The 13,782-nt window shown below is 39.1% G+C and overlaps 1 protein-coding gene across 4 annotated transcripts in view; it reads left to right on the forward strand.

Moving 5' to 3' along the window:
• auh (AU RNA binding protein/enoyl-CoA hydratase) overlaps positions 1-13,782 on the forward strand; it is an 80,893-nt gene that overhangs the window by 44,746 nt on the left and 22,365 nt on the right. The gene's annotated exons all lie outside the window — the stretch shown is intronic.

Genomic DNA, 13,782 nt, shown 5'->3' on the forward strand with positions numbered 1-13,782 from the left:
CAAACCTCCCACTGACAACAGTATTTATTTAAAAAATGAAAAACTCAAAATGCACTGTTCCAAATTATTATGCACAACAGAGTTTGAAAACATTTCATAGGTTGTAAAAAACTGAAAATGGTCATTTGTTGAATTTGCAGCATTAGGAGGTCATATTTACTGAAATCAAAAGCTATTTCAATCAAAAACATCCTAACAGGGCAAGTTACATGTTAACATAGGACCCCTTCTTTGATATCACCTTCACAATTCTTGCATCCATTGAACTTGTGAGTTTTTGGATAGTTTCTGATTGAATTTCTTTGCAGGATGTCAGAATAGCCTCCCAGAGCTGCTGTTTTGATGCTAACTGCCTCCCACCATCATAGATCTTTCGCTTGAGGATGCTCCAAAGGTTCTCAATAGGGTTGAGGTCAGGGGAGGATGGTGGCCACACCATGAGTTTCTCTCCTTTTATGCCCATAGCAGCCAATGACACAGAGGTATTCTTTGCAGCATGAGATGGTGCATTGTCATGCATGAAGATGATTTTGCTACGGAAGGCATGGTTCTTCTTTTTGTACCATGGAAGAAAGTGCTCAGTCAGAAACTCTACATACCTTGCAGAGTTCATTTTCACACCTTCAGGGACCCTAAAGGGGCCCACCAGCTGTCTCCCCATGATTCCAGCCCAAAACATGACTCCGCCACCTCCTTGCTGACGTCGCAGCCTTGTTGGGACATGGTGGCCATCCACCAACCATCCACTACTCCATCCATCTGGACCATCCAGGGTTGCACGGCACTCATCAGTAAACAAGACTGTTTGAAAATTAGTCTTCATGTATGTGTGGGCCCACTGCAACCGTTTCTGCTTGTGAGCATTGGTTAGGGGTGGCCGAATAGTAGGTTTATGCACAACTGCAAGCATCTGGAGGATCCTACACCTTGAGGTTTTCGGGACTCCCGAGGCACCAGCAGCTTCAAATACCTGTTTGCTGCTTTGCAATGGCATTTTTGCAGCTGCTCTCTTAATCCGATGAATTTGTCTGGAAGAAACCTTCCTCATTCTGCCTTTATCTGCACGAACCCTTCTGTGCTCTGAATCAGCCACAAATCTCTTCACAGTACGATGATCTCGCTTAAGTTTTCGTGAAATATCTAATGTTTTCATACCTTGTCCAAGACATTGCACTATTTGACGCTTTTCGGCAGCAGACAGATCCTTTTTCTTTCCCATATTGCTTGAAACCTGTGGCCTGCTTAATAATGTGGAACGTCCTTCTTAAGTAGTTTTCCTTTAATTGGGCTCACCTGGCAAACTACTTATCACAGGTGTCTGAGATTGATTTCAGTGATCCAAAGAGCACTGAGACACAATACCATCCATAAGTTTAATTGAACAATATAAAATTAAATGTTTACGACACTTAAATCCAATTTGCATAATAATTTGGAACGCAGTGTATAAATAAAATTGAATTGAATTGAATTGAACTTATTTATCAGCATGAGACATGCGTGTGAACAGACTAAAATGCGTGTGTCTCGCGGTGAATGCGTGAGACTTGAGAGCCCTGTAACATGTACAGAGTTTAGCGGGCTGTGTGTTAGTAATAAGGGTCCGTGGGGAAACGCAGTGCTCCGTGTACTGTAGTTAAATGGATTAAACGAGGCTTCGAGGCAACACAAATTGCCTCGATGATATTTTTATATTCGAATAACTCGAGTTACTCGAGGAATCGTTTCAGCCCTAATACAGATTTTTGGCCAAATGCCCAGCACTACCTTGAACATAACCATTTCAGTTTCTTTTTGGCACGGAGTTACTGTCAGAAGTTATCGGGTTGAGGCACATCAACTTGCTCTTAATACTGCATGTTATTCGTAAGATTCTATGTTTTTTTGAGGTGCAGGGAAATTTGGGTAAAGGGATGCTGTTAATTATGGCCTGAGCACCGATGGTGTGAGGAATTTATCCATTTGTTATTATCTCCAAAATGAATTACATTTTTGAGAGTCTTAACATGCTTGAAAGCTTGTACCTGTCAGCATACCTGTCAGAAGTGGCAAAAATTTTCTTCTGATATTTATTTCAGAATAAAGTGTTGTAACATGGCTCTATAGCGCCACCTACAAAATTTTATTAAAGCAGCCCTTACCTGCTGTTTCACGTAAATGTATGAAATTTCATAGTCTCATTTAACATTCCAACAGCTACAAAAAAGTTCTAAACCCAACAGTGTTAATTTCGTTAACGAAAACTATGACGAAAAGTATTCGTTAACGATATGTTTTCACTGACGAAAATGAGACGATAACTAAATAAAAATGAATGCATTATAACGAAAACTGTAATAAAAATATACTGACATTTTCGTCAACTAATAAAAACGAGAGTAAAATATTCTTGTCCTACCTGGCGGACATCAGTTTGTGCGCATGTGCTCATCTCATATAAGCGGTAGAGAGAAGTCTCTGGGAGAAGGGGAAGCACAGACATATATTCTGTGTCTCCACGCGGTTTACAAAGCGTCTTATTTTCCTTCACGATCGCCAGTAAAACGCCGCAAACTTGAAGCGCGACTGCAGGCGAGTCACCCCGAAACACATTACGAAGGAGCACAAAGGTTTTTATATGCCAATGTTAACTTAACACGAGCTGCTTGCATAACGTGAAATGCAACATAAAGTCAGCCAAAAGAAAACCAGCGCTGTCCTCTACTGATTATAGAAGTGATGAAGTGAGTCAAACTGTACATTCGAACCAAATATGTAACATGTTTACATGACTAAAGAAATGTAATGCAATTTATTTAATATGTCATTTTGAAAGCTATTTCTCATTCATTGCTGTCTCAAGCAAAGACAGTGCAGCTCTTACTTCAAAGAGGCATGCCATGAGCCAATAGCCTTTGAGTGTGAGCCCTGTCAGAGCGTTTCATTGGTTGAATGAACTGAATGAGCACGCCCTACTTAACGAGTCATTTGAATCAAATGGGATTTAATGAACTGGAACATGTCGTTCATGGTCTAATATTCTGTGTTCCAACAATGCAAATCTAGTTACTGAACTTTTCTGAAAAATAAAGGTAATGACCTGGTTTAATTTCATTCTAAGGTGAAGTAAATTATGTCAAAACAGTTGAATCTTTGTATGGAACATTTAATTACACCAACTAAATGATTTAAACCATTTAGATTTTAGTAGACTAAATATAATGTATATTTATTCGACTAAAATGTTTTTCATATTTCGTCGACTAAAACTAAAATGATGGGGTCGACTAAAATGTGACTAAGACTAAATTGCATTTTCGTCAAAAGACTGACTAAAACTAAATCAAAATTCTCTGTCAAAATTAACACTGAAACCCAACAGGAAGCCTACAATTTTAAATTTTATATTATTTGCCAATTTCAGGCATTGTACAACTCCTAGAGATTTTATTATATCAACTTCATACTTGCTCTAGGTCTTTGCCATGTGTAATTGTGACGCTTTCGAGTTTTTGTTCAACATTGTGTCTGTGGGAGCCAGATAAAGTTTGATTTTTTTCACCATTAAACAGGAAGAACTTCTTGATAAAGATGTTCAAATTTCACACCTGGTTCCCCAATATGCACCAGGATGTGAGGGCCCGATAAATGCTGCTTGCAGCTTTAATTTGAATTGCTTCTCTAGCTACCATGATTCTAAACATGCAGTATCATGTGTGCATGTGCATTTGAAAAAACATGATTTGTCTCACCTGGATTGTTTAATTATTAACTGGTGAAATGTTAAATGAGCCTATGAAACTTCATACTATTATGTGAAATAGCACGTCAGGGCTGTTTTATTGAAATTTGCATGAAAATTTGCATATTACTTTTAAGGTTTATCTGATTTTTATTTTTATTGTTTTTTGTGTGTTTAAAGTTTGTTTATCTTGGTTTTGGTTTTCTTGTATAGCTGCTTTGATGCAATGCAAATTGTAAAAGCACTATAAAATAAAATAACATTGAATTGAATGACATTGAGTTAATAAGACACAACACATTAGATCGTGCAGGGTTCATGTTTGTGACCGATCCTATTAGAGACACGCTAACATCTCCAAGACAGCGCAGAAATGCCATAGCACCAGAAATAGAAGAAATCACAACATTAACGTATTTAGCAACTGGAGAAATGCAGCCATGCAGCAGAAATGATTTGGTTCTGTCACAACCTTCTATAGTGATCACACAAACAATTACAGCACTTACAGAAACTTATTGTGTCACTGTTCATTTTCTATCAAATACGTTGACATTAACAGCATGGGAAATAAAAAATAAAGAATATATATATACATATATAGTGAGTGGGTATGTAAGTGTGCGTGAGTACGGTAAAACAGGAAAAAAATACATGTGCAATTTCAAACTAATGACCGTATACTTAAAAGCGCTCTTTTTTCCTTCTTGGCCAACCAACCAATCACAGTCTTTAAAAGGTTTAGTTAACACAAATACAGTTACTACAATAACCATGGTTGTGCTCGGTACATTTTGCATTTTCATTTCATCCGTCCATCGGATGAGACGTTAAACCGAGGTCCTGACTCTCTGTGGTCATTAAAAATCCCACGATGTCCTTCGAATAAGAGTAGGGGTGTAACCCCGGCATCCTGGCCAAATTCGCCCATTCTCCTCTATACATCATGGCCTCCTAATCATCTCCATATGTACTAATTGGCTTTGTAATTCTGCCTCCTCTCCACCAATAAGCTGGTGTGTGGTGGGTGTTCTGGCGCAATATGGCTGCCGTCGCATCATCCAAGTGGATGCTGCACATTGGTGATGGTTGAGGAGATTCCCCCTTCCATGTAAAGCACTTCGAGTGTCCAGAAAAGCGCTATATAAAATGTAACAAATTATTATTATTTAGTCATTTAGCAGATGCTTTTATCCAAAGTGACTTACAAAACGAGGAACAAAGAAGTGATTACACAGCAAAAGAACAAAATGTGCAAGTGCAGCACAACTGAGCACAATTTGCTAAAACACCGTATACTTGGCTAGAATTTATTTATTCTTTTTTATAGAATGGACAGCATAGAACAGAAAGTACTAGTGTTCTTGTGCCAGATGTTGATGAAGGAGGTGAGTCTTCAGATGTTTTTTTAAAGTGACCAAAGATTCAGCTCCTCTGGTATGGATGGGCAGGTCGTTCCACCAACGGGGAACAGTCCAGGCAAAGTTGCGGGATCGAGATTTAGTGCCTTGTTGGAGACGCATCAGTAGCTGACATTCATTAGCAGAACGCAAGCATCTGGATGGCACATACGACTGGATAAGTGAGTTAAGGTAGGCCTGTAGGCTAGAGAGAGTGCCTTTAATTGGATTCGGGCTGCAACTGGGAGCTGATGCAGACTGATAAAGAGGGGTGTGATGTGCACTCTCTTTGGTTCGTTATAGACCAGTCTTGATGCCTCATTCTGAACCATCTGTAGAGGTTTGATGGTACACAAAGGTAGGCCGGTCAAAAGAGCATTGCAGTAGTCTAGTCTAGGTAGAACTAGAGCTTGGGCCAGAAGCTGTGTAGCATCCTTCGATAGGAAGGGCCTGATTTTCCGGTTGTTATAGAGGAGGTATCTGCAGGATCATGTTGTACTGACAATGTGGTCGGTGAATTTTAACTGATCATCCATTACCACACCAAGGTTCCTGGCTGTCTTGGAAGGGGTAATAGTAGCGGAGCCTAACTGTATGGACTGAGTCATGGGAGTGGCTTGTATAAAGGGTAGTTATGTTTTGGATAGATTCAGCTGAAGGTGATGATCCTTCATCCAGACAGAGATGTCAGCCAGGCATGCAGAGATGCGGGTAGTTACTGTTGGATCGTCAGGATGAAAAGAGAAGTAGAGCTGTGTCATAGACATAACAGTGGTAGGAGAAGCCATGTTTCAAAATGACAGAGCCAAGTGATGACATGTAAATGGAGAAGAGAAATGGCCCAAGAACTGAACCCTAAGTTACTCCAGTAGTGAGATGTAGAGGTTTCGAGACCTCAACCCTCCAGGAGACCCTGAAGGACCTACCTGAAAGGTATGATTGGAACCACTGGAGCGCGGTTCCAGACACACCCATCAAGCTCAGGGTTGACAGAAGTATGTGGTGGTTGACCGTGTCTAATGCAGCGGACAAATCCAGTAGGATTAGTACTGACAACTTTGAGGCAGCTCTTGCCAGTCTTAGATCTTCAGTCAGGGAAAGTAGAGCGGTCTCTGTCAAATGGCCACTTTTGAAGCCAGACTGGTTCTTGTCCAGGACAGTAAACAAAGTTTAATCATGGTATTTGTAGTAAAACTGTGGTTACACAAATGGTTATCAAAGCACCAAAAATACATTACTGCAATTTTATCATAATAAAAAACCATGGTCAATTTTCGTAAGAGAATGAAGTAAAAATATGTTTAGGTCACTCGACCTTCCAATCCGCTTGTAAGGTTGAGAACAATTTTAAGTACATTGTGGAAATACCACATATAACAATTTATTTTAGAGGGTGAAGTTGGGCCAAATTGTTTATGTTATTATGGAGATTTCCTGACACTCCTTACACGTCAATACACTTCATGACTGTGGCTCATTTCTAAAGTTATGAGTACTCACTGCCAGTCCAGAGATGGGAAGTAACAAAGTACAAATACTTTTTTCTGTACTTAAGTAGATTTTCCTGAAATCAGTACTTTACTTCACTGCTTATTTTTCTTGCAATTTTTTACTTCCACTTCTTACATTTTTCAGAAATCTCTGTACTTTCTACTTCTTACATCACAAGATGCAAAGCACTAATTCGATGCGTAAATGAGGAGCACTGAAGTTCTGATGTGCTGCACACCCATAAAACAAATGTCCTTTGAAAAGAAAGAGCTGCTGTAGAAAAAAAGACAAGTCTAATCGTGGAGAGATAGCTACAAAAATCCTTAGAGCACCTGTCACATTTAAAATCTGAGCACTTGAGATCCGTCCATCATATACAGGTTTTTTTCCATTTATTTATTGTACATATTTCATTTACATTTACGTGTTTGGCAGACGCTTTTGTCCAAAGCGACTTACATTGCATTGTTTTATACATTTGTTTCTGACTATGTGCAATCCCCTGGGATCGAACCCATGACCTTAGCATTGCTAGTGCCATTCTCTAACCACTGAGCCACCGTGCCGGATCTCCGGCTTGCGGCGTTTGACTGCAGAAAAAAAGATTTACATTTAAAAATATTACATTTAAAAAGCATATTGATATCAGTTCGAGTTCATAAGTTCGCCTACCAATGGTATGAGAGGAACACGGCTATCACTCGCAACCAAACAAACATTACTAGCCAAACAGAATTAAAATGGGGTGGGTCTTGGTTGCCGGAGTGGAGATGTTGGAGAGTACGTTAGCAGGCAAACAGTCGGCAGGATCAAGAGTAAGTTTATAAAGCCTAAGCAGGGGGCAGCTTTTAAGTCCATTATGACAAATATGACACGCATAAATTGGAGACTGTGACATAAAGGTCGATAACTTCCAGGCAAATAATTTAATCAGACCTCCGCTTCGACTTCTGTGCGTCACACACACGCACTCATGCGTGAAAAGAGAAGCACTCACTGCTGACTCTGTAACCTTTGTAGCTTTAATAGGAATTTATATTGTTTTCGTTTCACAGTTTGTAGTGCAAAATTTGCAAGTAGGAGTTTAAAAATGGAAAATAAATCTGCCTCCACTAATCATTATAAAAAAACGAGCTCAAAAAGGTGATCACTTTTGCTTTTTTGAGGGTTCATTTATGCTAACCTGCTTTGACCAACTGTGATCTCATTACTGTGTGTTGTGTATGTGACCTGTGCCATATCATCACCATTAATACCTATGAAACTAATGATTAAATTACTACTAGAGCACAAAATAGTTTAGTAGAGTACAAAATTCATCATAGATCTGGTCAATTTATTTTGCTCTCAAAATGCCACCCTTGATAGGCCAAAAAATGTAAGTCTTATTTGTTTTCTTTTTAAAAAGTAGGATTGTTATTATGATGAACTTGGTATGTTAAGCTATGTTTTTATATATACCATAATTGCTTAAAACTATGGTTTTGTAGGTTATAATTATGCACCCACTTCTTTCGAGTCATTCTGTGATCCATACACATACCATCAAAGTTTAAGAAACGTCTGTCTGAGAAGCTCAGAAACGGCATGTTACTAGTTAGTTTCAAGGGAAATAATGTTTAAATAATGTTCTTTTTTGTTTGACAAATAACCCAGCTTATGTGTCTACTCTCGCAACCCTGCAAAAAGAAAGTTCAGGCTCAGGATTTTTTTTGCTTTAGATTCAGATTCAGATTTCCTTTATTTGTCATTCTTATGCTTCACATAAAAACGAAATTATGTTTCACATGTCATAATCATGTGAAATCTCAGTAATTCAGTGCAAAAAAGGTATTATACAAATCTAATAAATAAAAATACTAATAAATAAGCTAAAATAAAATTTAAAAAGTACAGTCTTTTTAATGCAGTTCACATTCTTGAGTTAAGTAGTCTGATCGCTGTAGGAAAAAAGCTGTTTAACAGCCTAGAAGTCCTTGATCTGATACTTCTGTATCTTTTACCAGACTGCAGGATTGTGAACATGCCATGAAAGAAATGAGTGGAGTCCTTTATAATGCCATTTGCTCTGCGCATGCGGCATTCAGTGTAGATGTCCTGCAAACACGGCAACGAGATACCAATATTTTTTTCAGCAGTCCTTACTATCTTATTCAGTTTATGTCTCTCCTCTGCAGTGCTATTACCAAACCAGGAAGAGATACAGTAAGTGAGCATGTTTTCAATAGTGCCTCTATAGAACATAATCATGGCTGGGATAGGAAGATCCACCTTCCTCAATCTGCGGAGAGAGTAAAGTCGCTGTTGGGCCTTCTTGATGACAGCATTGGTGTTGTCACTGGAGGTCAACTCATCCGTTAGATGGACCCCCAGGAACTTGACACTATTTACCATCTCTACCACATGACCATTGATGGTCAGTGGGAGATGGTGTCGATGACCAGTCTTCCTGAAATCGACAACCATCTCCTTGGTCTTGTTGGTGTTAAGGGAAAGGTTGTGTATTTTACACCACGCTGTCAACTGCACAACCTGCTGTCTATATGCAGACTCATCGTTGTTAGTGATGAGGCCAACAACTGTGGTGTCGTCCGCAAACTTTATGATAAGATTAGTACTGAAACTCGCAGAACAGTCAATGCGTTAGCAACGTAAACGGTAAAGGGCTCAGTACACACCCTTGTGGTGATCCTGTGCTCACTGTAATCGTCTTAAATGTTATGCTGCCCAATGGGACTGTCTGCCGTCTCTCAGTTAGAAAGTCCAAAATCCATCGGCATATGCCAGGATCCACACCCAGCAACAACAACTTTTCAATAAGCTGTTGTGGCAGGATTGTATTAAATGCAGAGCTAAAATCAAGTAACAAGATTCTGGGATAAGTGTTCCTATTTACCAGGTGTGTCAAAGTGAGGTGGAGCAGAGTGAATAAGGCATCCTCCATAGACCGGTTCGCTCTTTATGCGAATTGTAATGGGTCCAAACTAGTTGGGAGACATGACTTCATATAATTCATGACAAGCTGCTCAAAACATTTCATAGCTATCGGGGTCAGTGCTACCGGACGGTAGTCATTCATGGAAACAGGATTTGGCGACTTAGGCAATGGTATTATAGTGGCACTTATAAAACTGATAGGCACTCTGGCTTAGCTAAGAGAGATGTTAAATATGTACGTAAAGACATACTTCAACTGATCTGAACATTCCTTCAACACACAACCTGGAATATGATCTGGACCAGCAGCCTTCCGGGGGTTGATGTTAGAAAAAACCCTCTTCACGTTGTCTGCCGTCAGCTGGAATGCCTGGTTGGTGAGAGGCAGCGCCTGCCTTTGTGCTGCTCTGTTGTTTGTGATCTCAAACCGAGAAAAAAAGGTGTTGAGGTTATCTGGTAGGGAGGGGTCATTATCAGTCACCTGTACAGTAGGCTTGTATCCTGTCACTGTCTGAAATCCCTGCCATAAGTGCCTTGTATCCTTGGTGTCAGTAAAATTACTTGATTCCTCTTTTTAGGTTGTTCCTTGCTATCTCATATGCTTCAGTGTCAGTAGAACGCAGCTTGACAGTTTTTACAACAGTGACGTCATCAATACATTTACTAATAAATCCCAACACAGTCTCTGTATATTCCTCTAGATTGACACAGTCCCCAGATGTTGCTGCCTCCTTGAAGATGCTCCATTGTGTACACTCAAAGCAGCCCTGTAAAGATGGAATTGCCTCATGTGGCCACACTCTAATATTGTTGACTACTGGTGGCTCTTGTCTCACTCTGGACCTGTATGCAGGTTTCAACAGAATAGTCAGGCGATCCGAGCTGCCAATGTGAGGTAAAGGGGCTGCAATGTATGCATTCTTAATATTTGTGTATAAATGATCCAGTGTATTATTCCCTCTTGTTGCACGTGTAACATGCTGGTAAAAATGAGGTAAAACAGACTTAAGGTTAGCCTTGTTAAAATCCCCAGCAACAATATGAAATGCATCAGGATGGGCTGTCTGTAACAGACTCAGAGTGTTATAAAGTTCTCCCATTGCCTGCTTTACATCTGCATTTGGGGGAACATACACCGCAGTAATAAAAATTGCTGTCAGTTCACGGGGTAAATAAAAAGGTCTGCATTTCACAGTCATAAACTCCACATCGGAAGAACAAATTTTAGATACCATTGTTACATCGCAGCACCACAAATTGTTTGTGTAAATAACCCCTGTGTCTGTCTTTATATACATGATCTATTTTCAGTATAGCATTGTAGTTACAAGCCCCCCATAAAGTTAATTCACTCAATTTTCTCATTGTTATAAAACTTTAGAGTTGTTTCCATTCAAGGGGTGGATCACCCTAGTCTAGGATGTGGCCTATAAGTGAAGGCAAATCATTTTTTCCCACCAGCTTAGTCTTTTGTCTGCTTGTGATCTATATATAGTGGTATAGTTCAGTTGTGTGGTCCAGTTACGAGCGTGACTCAAACACAGGCAGTAGTAATGGCTACTTTTTACTAAAGTACATTTTGAAGCACGTTCTTTTTTACTTTTACTTGAGTAAACAAGTTTAGTCAGTACTTCAACTTTTACTTGAACGTACGTGAACGTTTTTTGTGATCTCAATCCTTTCAATGCCTCTGGGCAGCTATTTACATCATAGCAATGTCTCCGGACAGCTATTTATTTCATAGCAAGAAAACAGGCAGATATTTCTAAAATTGCTGGCAAATATCAGAATTAAATAGCATATTACTGATAAATAATTAAATAATTAAAGAGGAGAGCAAAGAAGTCGGCTGCTTGTGGTTTGTCTAGGTGGATGTTGAAGTCGCCTAGCGTTACCAGTGGAGTGCTGTCTTCAGGGATAGAGGGCAGCAGCGTGTCAAGCACTTCTAAGAAGTTTCCCAGTTGAACTAGGAGGGCAATAGATGACAACTTAATGTATTTTTTAGGGCTGTCACGATTATGAAATTTGGCTGACGATTAATTGTCTAATAAATCATTGCGATTATGACGATTAATTGACTGTTTTAGAGCTTTGACTTTTAATTCTCATACATTTTTTATTCAGCTTTGAAAGGACCATATTGTTCTGAATATAAAGACTATGTTCTTTTTCTTGGAAATACATAGGAAAAAATTGGGTCGTCATACTTAAGGTTTAGGCTTTTACCTGTCAATAATACAACGGCCAAATACTTGTAAATTAAGTAAATTGATCAGGAGTGAATTGAAGACTACACTTGCAAGACTACAATAAAAGTTTACTTCTATGTTAATGAGATTTTGGTAGACTGGTTTTCACATTGAAATAATATTAAATTGTACTTCAGGTTATTTTTATGGTATATGCATTAGTTTTTTTTTTAGTGATTGTGTTGTGGTGGTACATTTTACAAGTATTACAATGCTTTAGTAACAATATATACACTAAAATATGCAATATGCAGATGCACTACAGCTCCTCCTAGTGTCTTCTATAGAGATGTGCAATAATTGCGATGATCTGAAACCATCGCGATGAGACGATTATTTAATAATCGTGACAGCCCTAGTATTTTTGATGGATAAGTGATTGTGATTGCATGGTATTCAAATGAGGAGTTGCTATAGGAAAAAATAGACAGTAGGAAAGTAAGGGAAAGAAAAATACATAAAAGCTTAGCGTGGCATGCCCTGCCGGTGTCTTTGCTCGGTGGAGTCGCGCAAGTAGAGTCGCGCATGTCTTCACACAAGGAGGGCTGCACACTAGGGCTGCCGCTTCAGAAATCAATGCTGATATAATACAGGCACCCGGTTGCTTAATGGGTTAGTGATTGCTTCACAGCTGAGCCCACCTACTCAATTAATAGCTCAAGGCTTCAAAGTGACTAAAAGTGCTGGGTGAAAAATAACTCAAGGTAGATGGATGGCTAGGTGCACTTAACAAACAACAGTTACCTTAAAACCAGTGCAGGAAGTTCAATAGTCTTTTGTTAATAAACAGCTACTAGTCTAGTAATAACTTATTATTCTGTTGGTTTGAGAAAGCCAACCTAGTGTTATCCAACTTAAACGTATTATTATGTTAGCTTGACAAAGTCAACATACTGTGTTGTATTTAAGCTTATTATTTTTATTATTCTGATCCCCCAAATTTCTGACTGTAACTCCTCCTAGAGCTTTCAAGCTACATCCGACTTGTCACACATTGTCTATTTGCAAACGGACTACTAACAAATGCATCACGTTTTCTATATGCGAAAGTACACATGAAAAACTGGTCATATATTTGCTTTCTATATGGGAAAGTACTAGGAGTGTAACGGTTCTCGGTAAAAAATTGAACCGCGCGGTTCTCCACCAATAGTTCGGCACGCGATCCAACGTGTTTGGACCGCGGCTCATCTTAAATCTGACGACGCATTTATAATATGGTTCGTTAGAAATTATAATGCGTAAAACAGACTGACAAAGTTCAGCTAATGTATGTTTGTCGATGGATACACATTTAATACCTACAACAAATCAAATAACGTAGTCAAATTTCAATAGGATTGATGTATGCCGTAATATGACCAGTCATTTATGCTTTCATCACCCGGGTATTGTGAGCGCGCGAGTGCAGGTGAGACCTGAACAACACATGTTGCTGTTTAAACTACACTCATTCAAGCCTTGCCAATTTAAACATTTAAGTGCAAGATGATGCACAAGAAAACTCGCTTGCGCGCTGTGAGAAGATCCGAAGCGCGCATAAGTCTTAGACATGGCGCAAATATTGAGTTGTCTTTGAAGCGCTTAAACGGACAGATTCACACACGAAGTAGGTCAACATGTCCCTCTTGTCGAGTATCTTAACAAACATAGTGGGTTATGTCTTAAGTGAACGGACGGAACGGACGAAAAACAACGCATGTGTACAGTATCAGTGTACTGGATCGGTTTCATTCTTAAAGCGACAGCAGCATATTCCTGCTGTCTGTTAAAAGTCAAGGAAATCACTCACTGCTTGTGACTCAATAGCTTCTGTAACTTCAATTATGATTCATCTTTATTTAATTTGTACATATGCAATGTTATGTTTTATTTGATTTCTTTAATCCATTTCTACCTTTAAATGTGTATATATACAGTATCTTATTTAATTTTCTGCTTTGCTCTGTTGTTTTATTGGTGCTGTTACTTGTAGCTTGATTAT

This window comes from Triplophysa rosa, linkage group LG22, assembly GCF_024868665.1.
Source record: "Triplophysa rosa linkage group LG22, Trosa_1v2, whole genome shotgun sequence".
Taxonomy (NCBI): Eukaryota; Metazoa; Chordata; class Actinopteri; order Cypriniformes; family Nemacheilidae; genus Triplophysa; species Triplophysa rosa.